A 15,425-nucleotide genomic window follows, 5' to 3' on the forward strand; every position below is an offset into this window, starting at 1 on the left:
CTTGAACTCATTTCTGAATTACAGCTTTCGCAGCGTGTTCTTAAAACGTGTCCGGCACCGCGTACTGACACGCAGGCTCAGACAGGTCTTTTGAAAACGAGGTATTCGTTAAATTCACCTCATTCGATTATCGTGCTGGTTAATAAGGAGCAGCCAATAGAAAAAAGGTGTTACGGTTGGACGAAGATTGCTCTAAGCGTAGAAAATTGTGGGATCGAGTGTTCTAGACGCTTCGCGTCCTGGATGTCAACGTTACTACATATAGGCTGCAGAGACGACTTCTCAGAGACATCGTGCACTTTAACAAGCGACACAATGAAAAAAAGCAGTTTAATTCGTGTGTGTCTTCGCAAAAACGTTGCATCTTTCCAATGAGTACTCCTCATGTTTTTATCCATGCAAACTTTACAATTAAGCAGAAAGAGGACAGAGGACGAGCGCCGTTTTCTTTTTGTGTATTTGCGAATTTTTCGCTCACAAAACCCTCATGAATAGCCTCCAACTCGCCCCGTTTTTTTTTTCTGTAAAATGTGTGTCTTTCAAAACCTGAAAATCAGGTATCGGTGTGTTTGGCTTGTCAGCTCTTCTCCACTCAAATTCTAAAATAGCGCAATAGTTCATTTTTCCAGGTATAGGCAGTCTCCGTCGCTTCATAACGCTCGTACTTTGTCCTCTGCAAATTATTTACGACCATCCTGCAAGTAGTCCGTGAGTCTTCAGCGAAGTTGTGTAGGAGTTTGCGCTTGCAGCATCGTACTGCAAGCCGCTACTCCAAACACCTACTTTGTCTAGACAACATGGCTCAGAGGCAATCCGCTGCTGTCGCGGGCTTTCAAAACGAATTTAGCAAGAGGAGAGCCAGGACTAATTCTCTCTCTCAGATTGCAACACGTGCGAGGAGTGCGTGAATCCAGTCGAGTTGTCTTCAAGGCAATACACTGCTGTTACAGTCTGCATGTGTATGTAACGTCAGTGAATCTTAGACGCACAGCTCTTTTGAGCGTCAAAGCGATAAAAATATTACGTTCGGGCCGCATTCTAAATCAACATCTCTCCAAAAAACATGTTTTATACACAAAAAATTCGTGAGAACTGCAAATAAAAAACGTAAATGCAGACTCCGATCAAGAAATAAGACAGAAACAAGACGTTTCGGCTACTGTGAGTGATTGAAAAGATCTTATAATCTGTTTTGCTCTGTTTCTTGGCCTGCGCCTACATTTTCACGTTTTAGTATGACTGTCTCCGACCAAAACACCATTGGTTCTTTTCTCGGCTTCACGATTGGTATTTGGAGGCGCCAACAAGGAAAGGATGACTGCATGAACAAAAAGCCGGTGTGAATTTACGCTAGTCGCCCATCTCGACATCCTTCTTATGAAACCGCTGTTTGAATAATGGAGAAAATATTTGATCCCCAGAGACCACCCTGGTATGCGGAAACGATCACTTCAGTCATAAAAAGCTTCCACGGTACGAAAAAGGTAAGCTGTTACTTCATGCTACAAGCTCGAAGCAGAGAGCATACGAAAGATGTCGCCTGCGATTGTGAAAAAATCAAGGCCTTCAAAGGCGATTCACGATAAAGCACGTAGATATCGGTAAAACGCAGCCAAGCAAGTTTTTAAATGGTGTATTTACATTGGTATTTGTTACAAGACGGCACTTACTTTGAAAATTCTTTACGCATTCTTGACGTTGTGTATGTTCTATTGTTTTTTTTTCAAATTTAAAGTTGTCGTTTATGGAAGTGTTCCTTCGAGTACGATTAGTTTTGTCTCAGAGTTTCTATTAGGTGTCGGTTCCCGTATTTTTAAGCAGGAAGTATAAGAGTGCATTCTGTACAAGCGTTCAAATTCTGAACGCATTCATGCGAGAAGCTTTGCACATTATAAGCGCACACGCGAGCGTGCTATGCGGAAACAGAGTCAACATCCACTAAAATGACTTCGTTAATGTGGTTACTATGCAATGACGCCGGTAAATGGTCCCAATGTGCCGCTTTATTGAGTTATCAGGCCTCCGCTTTTCATGGACTCGAATACGCTCTCAAAGGGACACGAAAAAGGTCAATCGAGTGAACTGACTTTGCAAGTTGTCTTCTTCCCCCTCACCCAGTGCGTCCATGACCTCTCTTCTTTAACCCCGACCGATGGACTAGAGAAAAACCAAGATGGAGGCGCACAAAGCATAATTGCTTTAAAACCGCTGACGTATCTTTAAACCTATTTTGTGTAAAGTAAATTTGTGTAAAGTATTAGGTGAAACTCCCTGTATATAGAAATTCATTACCTTTCACCAAATATCAAACAGCGAAAAAGGGCAAAATGTAAGGATTTATAATTTGGTCATCATTTTTTTTGTCACAGCACATATCCAAACTACCTACTCAAATTTTCAGCAATGAAACAAGCCTAAAAACCATTTTGGAGCGACAGAAACGTAAGCCATGACCGAGCAAAATCGTAATTTTGCGGAAATCTCATCTGTGGCATATCCAGTCGGTAATTGCATATAGCCTTCGTAACTCTCACCTATGTATGGTAAACTAAAAATAGTCGGAAACCCAAAAGCTTCAAGTGTCGAAACGCGGATGCTTTCACTAGACGATCTTTTAGTTCTCAGACATTAGGAGCATTCACTTGCAGTTCATGTAAAACTCGTTGCTGGGCGAGTTGGCGCGTATTGTTTGGTAAACGTTGCCAGAACATAAGAGAATCAAACAATCAAGTGCGTCGTGTTGCCTTCCTTTCAAGTGATTGTTTTATGTTGCGCTAACGTGTACCGAAGCATCCACCTGGAGCACCGTGCAGCTCGCTCTGCGTCCACATCTCTAAGTTACCACCTCGCAGAATCATAACGATCCATTCTCCGCTTTGCCCCAGCCCGAATGGTGGCCATTTTTGCAATTTTCAACTCCAAAATATATCAATACCTTATTTACAAAAACGGGTTCCCTTCTAGAATTACAAATTTTCCTAGACGGTAGTAAAAATGAACGAAAAATGATACTGAAAAATTCCGCGTAAAGTTCTTACACCTTATAGTCCCGTTATCGGCCTGGCACGTGCCCTTATTGGCAAGCGTAACGTTTTTAAGCAAACTTCGCAATTTTTTTGCTTCGAAGTTCCAAAAAATAAAAACATATATGTTGCTTCAACCTAAAAGTTTGCATGTAGTTGCTGAAAAAATAGTCAGGTTGCACAAAATTTCAGTCTTCGTTGAGCGGGGATCCAACGTTGCGATTCGGCAAAATTGAAAAAGCCACGTTTTCCGCCTCTAGTGATACAAGATTTTTTTTTCTTAGAAAGCTACAGTGTTTCTTGCGAATGTAGGGTTCATTATTATATGTCGCCACAGCTGCCCATCACATATAATATATAGTTGAAAAAAAAAAGGTGGCCATGGGAGCTAGACTGCCGTCCTTATCTGAACAGACCATTGCCGAGCCATTACGCGAGCAATTTGCACATTAGCCGAGAAAACAGCTGCAGAAAGACAAAAAAATGAAAAATATATGCCAGGATGGGGCTCAGTATGCTTATAACATGTTTCACAGGTTTTATTTGCATGCGACAGCAAGAACAGTATGAGAATTTCTAGACTCAAGCAGACAGGTCTTTGATCGTTCTTCTTCGCCTTCTTTCAAGACGCGCCCATTGATCCCCAGAACTTCTTTCATGCGATCTGAAGGCCTCTTTGTTATCATCTTCTGCCTGCTTCTACTTCCTATTCTAAGCCCTTCCACTCTCTGCATGTCATCCTCATTTGACCATTTCGTCTCATGCCACGACCCTGTCTCCAGCTGTTCTTACCTGTTTCTTCTCGTTCGACTTAATTGTAGCGCTCGCGCCCTCTCCATGCCCCCAATCTTTGACCTTCCGCCTAATCCTGCTACAGCTAACGACGACGACAATGTCGCTCAAGCCAGGGAACGGGCGCTTAACAGAAGTGCGATAAACGGACAAGTACAACAAAACAAAAATACTAAACTGCTTGTTGCAAGAACGCGGGGTGTTTGCTGTTGTTTTCGTTTAAAATACCAAAATATTTATCGCTAACGGTAACCTGCCTTCATTATAATAAATCATATTAGTGATTTTGTTATCGGCGCCTCCGGATTAATTCTCCTACCGCTCGATTCTTCAGCCTCCACTATGGTCTCAGCAATGCGAAATTATTGCGTGTGGCCTATATTACGAAGGTACATTAGCGGTCTTCATTGAGCCCACCAAAAGATGCTATCAAACCAAAGAGAGTAGCCACTGGGCGATGCTGGGCGGTCACAAGAAAAAAGGATACTTCACTCACGTATTCACGAAGGCAGCGGTACGAGTTGCTCCCAAATAAAAGTGAACCAGCGTGTTGCTAATTCATTCTCGATAATCATTTGAATGCACAGCGCTGCACGTGTTCCCAACCGCGGGTAAAATAAACTTGAAAATGTTATGCGCAGTGATTAAACTTCGGCTGCATATTAGCGGTGTACGCTGTACGCAGAACCAGCAAGTTCAGCACACAGCTAACCTTACTCTTCCTTTGCCGGCACCCGCATCTGACGCAATCAAAGGAACCTCCCTGACGACAGGAAACTGTCGCCTGCAGCTGATACCCATCAACAACGTTAAAGTTACCTAGTGAGCTACCTGTACAGAAGACGGAAGGATAAAAAGTAATTTTATATAACCATAGAAGGGTGATGCAAGCGAGTGGAGTTGGCGGGCGTTGATGTGTTTGGAGTGGAAGGTGTATAGAAGTATTCAGAGTGATCACGTAACCATCTCTAGCGACAAGCTTGTTCTATACTTATTCGCGTACACGTGTGCAGAAAGTCTTCAGGATTAACACTGAACATGTTGTAACACACCCTATTAATTAGAAGTTTTTCGAAAAGAGCTGTTCAAGCGACGTTCTTTATCCCGGCGACACAGCTTCAAGGGAATTCACCATCAGGTCATCCAATACCATCTAAAATCTGAATTCACTTCACCATTCATAACGACTACATTATTGCAGTACCACAGCACCATTGCACGAACCGAGAACAAAGGAATTGCTTCTTTCTAAATCAGCACAGCTCGAACCAGAACCGCGAATGTGCTCTGCAATTTTGGTTACGAAACACGACGCGGTTATGCCTCCCCGCGTTGCCTCCGCGAGTATAAAGGAACATGCAGCGAGAAAATGTCGCAAATATTTTGCAACAGGCTCATTTGACAGCCGTCGTCCAAGCAACCTCGTATGTGTAACTGCACTCTGTGAGCGCTGCTGCAACACGTTTCTATTGTTACTGCCCGGTACATGCCTGGGACAACTCCACGGCACTGGTCGGCAGCGGCCGGATTGTTGGGTCGATGCGCGTAAGGCAGTTATACTCTGTAGCCCGGTCTGCGGCACTTCATTTTTCTTTCCTTTTCGTCTGCCCCAAAACAGCATTTGCTGGGAAGCCCGTGCATCATTTGTGGACCGCCTTTTTGGATGTTATAAATAGCTTAGGGACTCACACTGCACATGGAAAGGGGAATGATGAAGTGCATTTGCTGCGCCAGCTTCCCGTCTATTCAAGTTGCGTCGACTGGGCTCTCAAATGAGCCACTTCGACTTCACGCTAGGTCCTTAGCAGTATGAAGTAACTTACTTCTTAGACAAAACCACTGTCTCCTTCAAGGTCGACTGAGTGTTTCATAATCAATAACTCCAGACACCACGTGCTGCTACTTGAGGATGCTTAACTTTGGCGCATTTATTTTTCTCCGCGCCGTATGCAATGTCCCATCTCAAGAACGTCCACCGAACTTCTTTTTTTCGTAGCTTACACACGAACGTATACATTAGTTTGTTCGGGAGCCTGGCCGGATGCAGGTTAATGCCATCGTAAGCAGCACATCAACAAAGCTAGTTATAAGCCTTTAGATTGCTTTCTTGGAGCGTGATTTTGGCAGACGGCATCAAAGTAATAAGAGGTTCCGCCATGGTATTTTATGAAAACAACTGCTGCTGTCCCCAAAATATCAGTGGCCGTGCAGGGCTTCTGTTCAAATTATACAGGATCATTTGGAATGTCTCATAAAAATGCTCTTACATTCGATTTTTGTTTCACTGCGCGGAAAAAAAATCATTAGGCGCAGTTACCAATGTTTCGTGTACGTGCGAGAAACAAGGCTGTGTAAAAATGATTTTAGCCCAATTTGCCTAGGTGTAGATTTTTTTTCTTGGTAAATATGGTTAACTACTTGCCAGCATGAAATTACGCGCGCAAGCAGAAAACGGAAATTCTTGACCTCTAAAAATATACTATCCGCCTGCCACCTCCCTGCAGTAATTCAAACCTCCAAAAATTTCAGAATATCACACTGATGTCAAACGCACATAGGATTAGTAAGCATTTCTCGATTCAACAGACAAGCAGAGTTTTGATCTCTGCTGAAATCAGTTCCGTTGATTCTTTGACGTCGCAAATACTCACATGCCTACCGGATGTTTTGAAGCGAAAGCGACTATGCGAAAATAAAACTAGTCAACAAATCACGAAAGCATGGGGCACTAATCAAAATTTCTGTTTAGCGGCTTGTGACACATTTCTAGTGGGGGCTGCTTGCGCCACATAAGAAAATATTTCGGGGAGATTAGGTATAGAGGGCGCCTTATTGAATCTGCCCTGGGTGCCTTGACGCCAAAGAAAATGTCAAAAACTGCCAAAGTATGTACCACATAAAGCTGCCTGTTGAAGATTTAGATTCGTGTGTCCTAGGTTAGACTAATAGCAACAATATATCAGAGTATACGTTTCTTTCCCCGACGCAGACTGATTGATTTGAACCTTAACCACGTTTAAAAAACAACAACAGTAAATTCTTAATAATAGTTGTCTTTTGTGAGCTTCGTATTTTCTAAGATATACTACCGCACATGATTGAAAGTGATTCGATAAAATCATTGCTATTAATCTTGGAACTGAGTGTTAGGGAATAAACTGTATAACAATTTACAAGAGCACGACAAACATCAGAAATGCAATAGGGGCTATAATTTTTGTTAAAATTGTTTGCCTTCTAACAAGTACGTGTTCGAAAATTGTCATGACGTGTCCCCCTTCGAAAAAAAAATGCAGCATCAGCACTATCGGAAATGCGTTAAAAAGAAGAAAGGGACTAATTTGAACCATGCATGCTCATTGCATTGCTTTTAGGTGAGAATATGAGTGACAAGTAGCAACATCACGAGGACTATCTTTGCCGATAAAGCAGCAAAATTTTCTTTGGGACAGCCGTGCAGCGTGGGGTCACGGGGGTGGCGGGTAACACATGAACTTATATTTAGAGACTAGTGGCGTGTGAATTGTCCGAATATCTAAATTACGAATCTTAGGGATACTCTTACTGCGAAATCTGAAAAAAAAACAGGTGCTACTAATCTTTCTAGAGATTTGTAAAATACTGCTGGAAACATTTTTCAAGAATTACCACTGGAGGGATTTCGAGTTTTTACTAAGACGAAGATTTTCTTCCATTTTTTTCAAAATTAATAATGCTACAATCATCACAGATAGCATGATCCATGCTCGAAACACCCTAATCCCCAAGGCAGGGGTGCTAAAACAAATATCCAGAAAAAAATACGCCACATGGTCTGCAATTTTATTTAAGAGTTATGATTTAATGTTGTTTCTTCGAAATAAAAACTTGATACGAATTCTTTCCCAGAAAAGGTACTTTTTGTCACATCCTCCACCAGTGGAGCTGCACTGAGAAAATCACTGCACGCTTATGTTCAGAGTTCAGAGAGAGCTAATGTTTGGCCCCGGCCACACTACAGCCCTGATCTCGGGCTGCACAGTGGCTGATATTACTGCACATTTGCAAATTTCAAGCATTTCGTCACTGCTGGTAGTTTATGTAGTGGAAAGCGGCCTTATCTCTGAAAAAAGCACATTATAAACTCTCATCTGTATGCAACATATTTGAGTGCTATTGCTTCTTAACGCTGAGATACCAGAATTAAAAATTGCTCAGCGCCCATCGTATATTCATCCAGAGAGGTCTAGGAGTTCTCCATCGATGGGACTTGCTCAGTGCAGCTTGAGTCAGCAGCAGCCGCGCCGCCTCAGTAACTCGATGGAAGAGCAATAAGATTTTCAGCAGAAAAACGAGACAGTAGGTAAACAATGTCTTTTCCTGCTTTGCAAAAAAAAAACAAAGAAAAGAAAAACCATCAACTTTATAGATAGAAGCAGCTTCGACCGGAAGGAGACAGTGCTTCCGGAAACTGCTTCTCTAGCCGCGTCATTTCCTGTCCTCTTGCACACATGGGGTCGCATAAAATTAATTGACGCTTCTGCATCGGATTTACGTCGGTTCGGCGTCAATGGCTGCATCTCCCAGGGGCTGTTTGCATCATGGTTGCTTCATGAAGGCGCTCTGTGGCTTAGTGAAAAGCCAACAATTCCTTTCGCGTTTAAAAGATTTGAACAGAGGCCAAGAGCATTTAGAGAATTAGCACGAGTTTACGAAGGCTGAAGGCTGAGGCGGCGGCATTTAATATGCCGGTCTTTCAGGCCTCAACAAATGACGATGCTTTTATAGTAATTTAGTTCGCTAAGCTTTGTGAAACGTTAACGCGGATACACTAATGTCATCCAACTCTGAACCCATTTTCAAAGCATTCATTTCATCTCTTGTGCAAAGCTTCTGAAAACCTACACGCCATTGATTTTTATTTAAAATTTAGCTTCGCGACGTTGTTGTGGTTGTTATAGATAGGATGGTATGCGGGCTTTTCTGTGGGACATGCGGTAATCAGTGTGATGTTTTTATCATAGCGTCCTTTTATTTTGCAAATACACTGTATAATGCCTTGCTTTTGCAACCTTCTAATAAGACGGCTATAGAACACACATCGTAATTAGGTTCAAAAACCAGATTCTGAGTCCGAATTCAATACGTGGAGTTTCTGGGGCTTGCACCGCGCGTGGTGTGTGTTTGCGTGCAAGACATATGCTGCATGAGGAAGGCATCCCCTTCATGTGCTATGTAACGTTTCGCGAGATGAGTGTTACCCAGTGTGGGCGTAGCCTTCTCTAACCCAGACCACCTCGAGGAATTCATAGCATTATGATATCATCTCTCTCCATTCGCACCCTCACTCTTTTTTTACTTTCCATTTCTCCCTTCCCCAGGGTGGAGTAGCAGGCGGGTCACCCTACTGCCGGCCCATCTTTCCACTTTTCGTTTCATTACCTTCCTTTCTCTCTTTCTCTCGTGATACAAATGGAGATGTCGCTCTCTCTACTTTGCAACCTGCGAACCGAGGCAACTGACAGGCTGACGCTGCCTCTTGTGTTTGTCAACCTTGGAAGGTCACAGGGTTCTTCAAGTGGCAGGCACATTCAGGTCTCGCCCTCCTCTCCTCTTAAAAAATAAAGGGGATTTTTTTTCTCCACATAGCCACTTGGCAATTATGGCAGGCCGCCGCTGGCTCTTCCGTATACCAGCCTTGGCCAGTGGCTCTTGCCACCTGGTATTGTTGCCATGGTTGCCATCTGCCTGTTGCACCCTGTCGGTGGCAAAGTACAACACCGGCATGGCTGTGAGAGCACGGGACTATTATACTGCGCATAAAAGTAGCGACTGAAACTTTGTGCCTCCCTGGCGAACGGCTGAAGCAGCTATGAAACTATGAACAGGTGTAAAACGTTTCCGGCATGATCTCATTGGCCCGCTGTCGCCACCGGAACAACAAATGGCTACATTGTCGCTCAACTCTCATTTCTAGTAGTAGCAGCCAGTCATGACCTACCCTCGTTGCCGTAATCTAATGACCATTCAAGCTTTCTCCGCCATACAGGGTATTTATTTCGTTGTTTGATAAACAAAAGAACGCGGATTGGCTACCGCGATCCTTCTTCCGCTGCTCAAAGCTGATGAACTGTAAGTGGTGCCGGCACCAACCTCTTTTGTTGTAGTACTTCTTACGACAACTTAATGGGTTAGAATGCTTTTCAGTTTTTTGTTATCAGACAGTTTTTGGTCGTAGAAAAAGCGGCGTTTTGTACTAGTCTCTCTGCAGCATGGGTGAGTTATTTGAAGTGGTGAAAAGATACTCACGAACGACGACGCAATAAATGTAACTCAAAGAATGCAACGCATACAGCTTTCAAGAATTGCAAAATATAAAAATTGCCAGATACAGATGCCTAAATCGGTGCCACGAAAGGAGCACAGACATGGCGTAAAAAAGCATTCTGGTGGCTCCAGCTTAGCGGAGAAACATTGGTCGACTGTATAGGTGACACAATTTCAAGACGACAACTGATGTACACCTCAACTTCTATGGGTTTCTTTCCTTAGAACAGGATGCGCAAGTTGGTTAAAATGCAGAGCTGAAAAAAGCGCGAAAGGTAACACACGAAGAAAGAGAACGAATTACAAAGAAAGCGTCCCTTCTTGTATTTTTTTTCTTGGTTCATGTGTTCTGTTTAGCGCTTGTTTCAGCTACGAGTCTCTTTTCTTAGGAAGCTTTTTCTTATGCGGTCACGTGCAAGTCGCAGCACTTTCATGCACCTCCTTTCCTGTACAGCACAGGTGCTATGGCATGCGGAAATAGAAGCTATGGGTGATCCCGAGATAGTAGCTTCCTGGTCCAAGCCTAGCATAAGCTAGAAGTGGTCCTTACTTTGATCCACTTGGCTGCCGCTCACCGGAATCTTCCACTCTGCCCGTCTGGAGATATGTACTAATTCCTTTCGCTTGACGGGCCAGCCTATGGTGGTATTCGCGTCAGCTGACTTGTTTTTGCTTCATCTACTGCACGTGCAGAGGCTTTTACAGGTTCCGCCATTGCGAATCATGGCTAGTACTTGGGACTAGGCACATCACGTGACCTAATTAGAGACGCATGCGGAATAATTTGCGCGCCCCCTTTTGTGCTGCATGTGCACCATCACATCTTACACGAAGTGTTGCTGGGAAGAAGAAATGCTTACTCCATGACACTTATATGAGCACAAACATATCAGTCAATATATTAGCCGCTATTAGGCGCTCTTATTGTTCAAAGAAGACAAAGAAGAGTCGGAAGTAAAAAACCCTGCAAACATTTTGAGCAAAAAGTTTCTGTTGAACGTTTTAAGCTCTTCGGTTGAGAAATATTTATTTTCCTTAATATATAGCTCCATGTTCAAAAAACGTATTAGTCAGAATGATACAGCTTGCCTATATATAAGCTGGAGTGGACTCCTAGCTTTTCAGTGGAAAATTGCTCCTAGGCCTGCCCAGCCAAAGGCTGCCGGAGAAATTCTTCCCCCAAAAAAAGAGGTAAAAACATGAAACAAGCAAAAAGATACCACAACAAAATTTGAAGACTTAAGAATGATGCGGCTTTCCAGTTTTTGAAGGCATTCAGGAGTGGGCTCATTCAGTGTGATGTGAAAGCGCTCTATTGAGCTGTACATGCTCACTGACTCGAAGCGTGGGAGGGCAGTAAATCAAACGTGCGCAAAGTCGATTGGAAGCGATTGGAAACGTAGCGCGCCGTAATCTTTCATATGTCAGCTCGCCCGAGAATCGTTTTTGGCTGCTGATCCTTGTTTTGCTTTATTTCTCATGGTGCCCCAATGGATGGTGTTATTTGGAACTTGGTTGCTGCAGACTTTAAGGAAAATTTTCAGTTGCCTCTCTGTACACACCGAAGTCGAATCGTTTCTCACTAGAACTTTCGACGCCCTTTTGTCGTTGCAGTATCCAGCGAACCTCTCGCTCAATGGGGACTGTCGTTTTCTGGCAGGAAGGAAACGCCTTTGTAAGGTCAGGCATTTCCTCAGTCTCACTTCTGGTGCAAATGTATCCTAGTATCAGGCTGTATGGATTTTACTGATGCTGCTGCAGAAAACATGTTTTCTATTGTACACGTACCATTGTGGGTGAACTTAAGAGACTTCCCTTCAAATTACGACCTTCAGCGCTCTGTACAGGAGCGTCACGTGACAAAGCACTTTTGATATCGATACCGGCGCTTTGGGCCCTTCAAAACATCAGAAGGGTTTTTAGATTGCAGTAGTGAGAGAAAAACAACAAAGCAATCGAGAGAACAGTCACATCCAGAGGAACAGCTTCTGCTATTTGCAGTTTGTTTTTGCTCTACGCCCACTGCTTAGTTGTCAATATCAAATCAAAAGCGCTCAAATAAATTTACTTCATGGCAGCAATGTGGGCTAGTTGGTTGTACATTTGGTGTGAATAAAGCGCTACACACTAACAAAAACGACAACTGTGTCCCCCGTTGCAGTTGTCAGTTTTTTTTTTAGTGTGTAGCACGTTATGCACACCAAATTTACTCCGTTAATTGTGCTCTAAACCCAGAAAAAGACCTGTGAGGGACAAAAGAAATGAAAACTTTTTGTACCAATTTTCAGGTACGAGATACAGAGCTTTGACGTAAGTACCATATATCCGGCTGCAACTCTCTACAGCGCTTTCATTATTGATTTCCACACTACTTAATATCATAGAGCATGCCAAACACACACACAACCCGCCACTCTGATCCGAGGGGTTATAGCATTCGCTTTAGGATCCCGAGGATGCGGGTTCGTTCGCAGTTGTGGCACCAGTGTTTCTGCGGAGGCGAAATTAGATGCGGCTGTTTCCTGCGCGATGTCAGTGCACGTTGAGGAATCCAAAGTGGTCAGAATTGTTTGCACTCAAATGTTCTGCAGTAAGCTGCGGTTAACGATCACACTTCAGTTTTTCAATCTTTGTATAGCGTTATTCTACGATGTCACACGCGCTGATTTTTTGGCAGCTGAAGTACTAAAGGGGCGGATGTTTACATGTCGAAGGAGTCTGTGCCACGCATCAAAAGTCATACCTGCCACTAAATTCGCTTATCGAGGCAGATAACAAACCAACCTCTTTTTCAAGGCAAGCACTGCTTTCCCGAACGACACTGAATGGAAAACCCAAGAGTGCCTTATTTTTTGGCTCCTAACACGGAAAGCACGTTGGCAGACTGCTACTGATGGTCGCTTTCGCGCCTTCATACCTGCGTCTTTTGGGGGTAGAACGGCTTATAACCATCACTTATCCCTGCAGTGACGTCATGCTTGCAGTGTCCTTAAAGCGAACCTTTTTGCATGTGCATGATACCATGCGCCTGCAGAAATAACACCTGTTTTCAATCTTGAATGCAGAAATGCGCCGTCTCGGTCGCACAGTGTTTATGGCGCTTGGCTACTGACCCGAACAACGCGGGTTCGATTCCGGCCGCGTTGGTCGAATTTCGATGGAGGCGAAATTCTAGAGGACTGTGTACTGTGCGATGTCAGTAAACGTTAAAGAACCCCAGGTGATGGAAATTTCTGGAGCCCTTCACTACGGCGTTCCTCATAGCCTGAGTCGCTTTGGAACGTTAAACGCCCATAAGCCAACTAAGCATAAACGGTGGAAAGCTGAATGACACCAATGCAATGGCAATAGTAGGCGGCCGTAAGCAATTTCCTACGCGTTGAGGCACCGATATATTTTCGTTGGTTAACGCCCTTCAGATTGCATGTGTATTAAATTAAGACTCGCTAGTAGAACTCTGGTCGGCAGATTGTTCGCTGGTTAAAATAGTGCACCAGTTTTTAATGTGTAAAAGATAAGTAGTGGTCACGTTTATAGCGTGTAGAGCGTCCATTTCAAAGGAATCAGCTAAAAAAATAATTTCGTGAGTTTTCACAAACTTAGCTTTTATGGCAGCGTTTCTTTTTCCAGAGTACACGTTTTTGGCCGTCCAAATGGTTCCGTCTTTCTCATGCAACCCGTAGCAAACAAAACGACGCTTAAATGAAAGTGTTTTATTCAAAACCCCATTGAATAATGGAAAAATTAAGGCAAGTTTTTCACCACTCATACAGCGTCAATAGAGAAAAGAAAGATGGCAAATAGTCGTAGTAGCACAAAAGCGTTTCTCTGTGTTGCAGTGATTACTTCTCAACGCGAACTGCAACATTATCGGCTATTGTTTCCGAAGTGCTCGATGGCCCGGTTCATACCCACGGTGGCAGGCAACTGCAAGAATCAAATGATGTTTAAAAAAACCTGAACAAAAACACTTAGTGCTCTCTAAACCTCAGATTGGAAGTATACAAATGGAACAGAAAGCTGATAAGCCGGCGACCGCAGAAGCAAGGATCCAATGCCTCTTCTGCTCCATCACACTATGTAGATTGCTCACTCTAAAACCAGGTGGTTTTGTGTGCTAGATTTAGGCATGCCCCAGGCCAGTGCAAGTTCCCTAAGTCATAGTCTCATGGGAGTGGCGTGATTTACAGTGCACATTATGGAGAGCCCCTACTTCTTGGCTCATGTTCCTCGAGTCTCTTTTATCTTTTGGGCCTCAGATTCATCCATCAAAGCGCCGTCGAAGCAGTTCTAACTTTTGACGTACTGCACCGAAAATAGAACAATGACAATAAGGGATGCTATTAGTTTTGAAGAAAGTTCCTCGTGACCAATTAGTGCAAATTTCTGAACCAGTTATAGCGGGAAAAAAAGCATATTCGGTGAGTAGGCATGAAATTGTCATTGAAATAACTACTTATTTGCTTATGTAAGCACGTGTGAATAGCACTTCCCGCTAGCTACTATATTTTGAGAGGAATGTTTTTTCTGAGACTAAAAAGGGGCAAAAAATTATTGCTCAGCTGGCGCCGAGATGTGTATTTTTTACAGAACTGATCTTTAGTCCATTTTTTTTCTCTGCTTCGAAACGACTTTCTGCAACACAAGTTTTGCTACTTCTTGAAGACAGGATATAAAAAGAAGGCATAAAAGAATGCTTCTGGAAACTACCCCAACCCCCTACGAGGTCTCTAGTAATAAGTTCCCTATAGCTTTCAATCGACACTCCTTTCTTTGATTTATTGCCTTAGCGAACTCTCTAACCCCGACGGGGCAAGGCTCAATACAGAGCAGACCCTTCACGGCGAATGACCGCGCCTTTTGATGTGGCGGAAACTCCACGGCTCGCTGCCTTCCTGCGTATTTGTTCTAAGTTCTCATGAATTACAGTGCGCATTCGGTCTCTAAAAACTTTGGTTTGAAGACGTTTCGCAACGACTTTTTTTTCATCTAGCATTTTATATCACCCAACCGAGCATATCGATATACCGAAAAACCAGATACAAATAAAAGAATAAGGCTTTGTGTCTTCAAGGTGACATCAATGAAACAGAGCAGAATTTTTTGTCTTCGAGTTTCTTGCCAGTATTCACACCGAGAAAAAGTAGCTTGAAAGCAAGCGCATTCATCTTGGCGCCCGGTTGTCAAGCTGACGGATGTGGCATTTTTTTTTCGCACTACCGCTTTTCGTTTTTATCATCAAATAATGTCCTGAACTCTGGCGATTTTCATTTCCTCCAAGCACAGTCTCGAAGTTTTCTTTCT

The sequence above is a fragment of the Amblyomma americanum genome, chromosome 4, assembly GCF_052857255.1.
Source record: "Amblyomma americanum isolate KBUSLIRL-KWMA chromosome 4, ASM5285725v1, whole genome shotgun sequence".
In the NCBI taxonomy this organism is placed as follows: domain Eukaryota; kingdom Metazoa; phylum Arthropoda; class Arachnida; order Ixodida; family Ixodidae; genus Amblyomma; species Amblyomma americanum.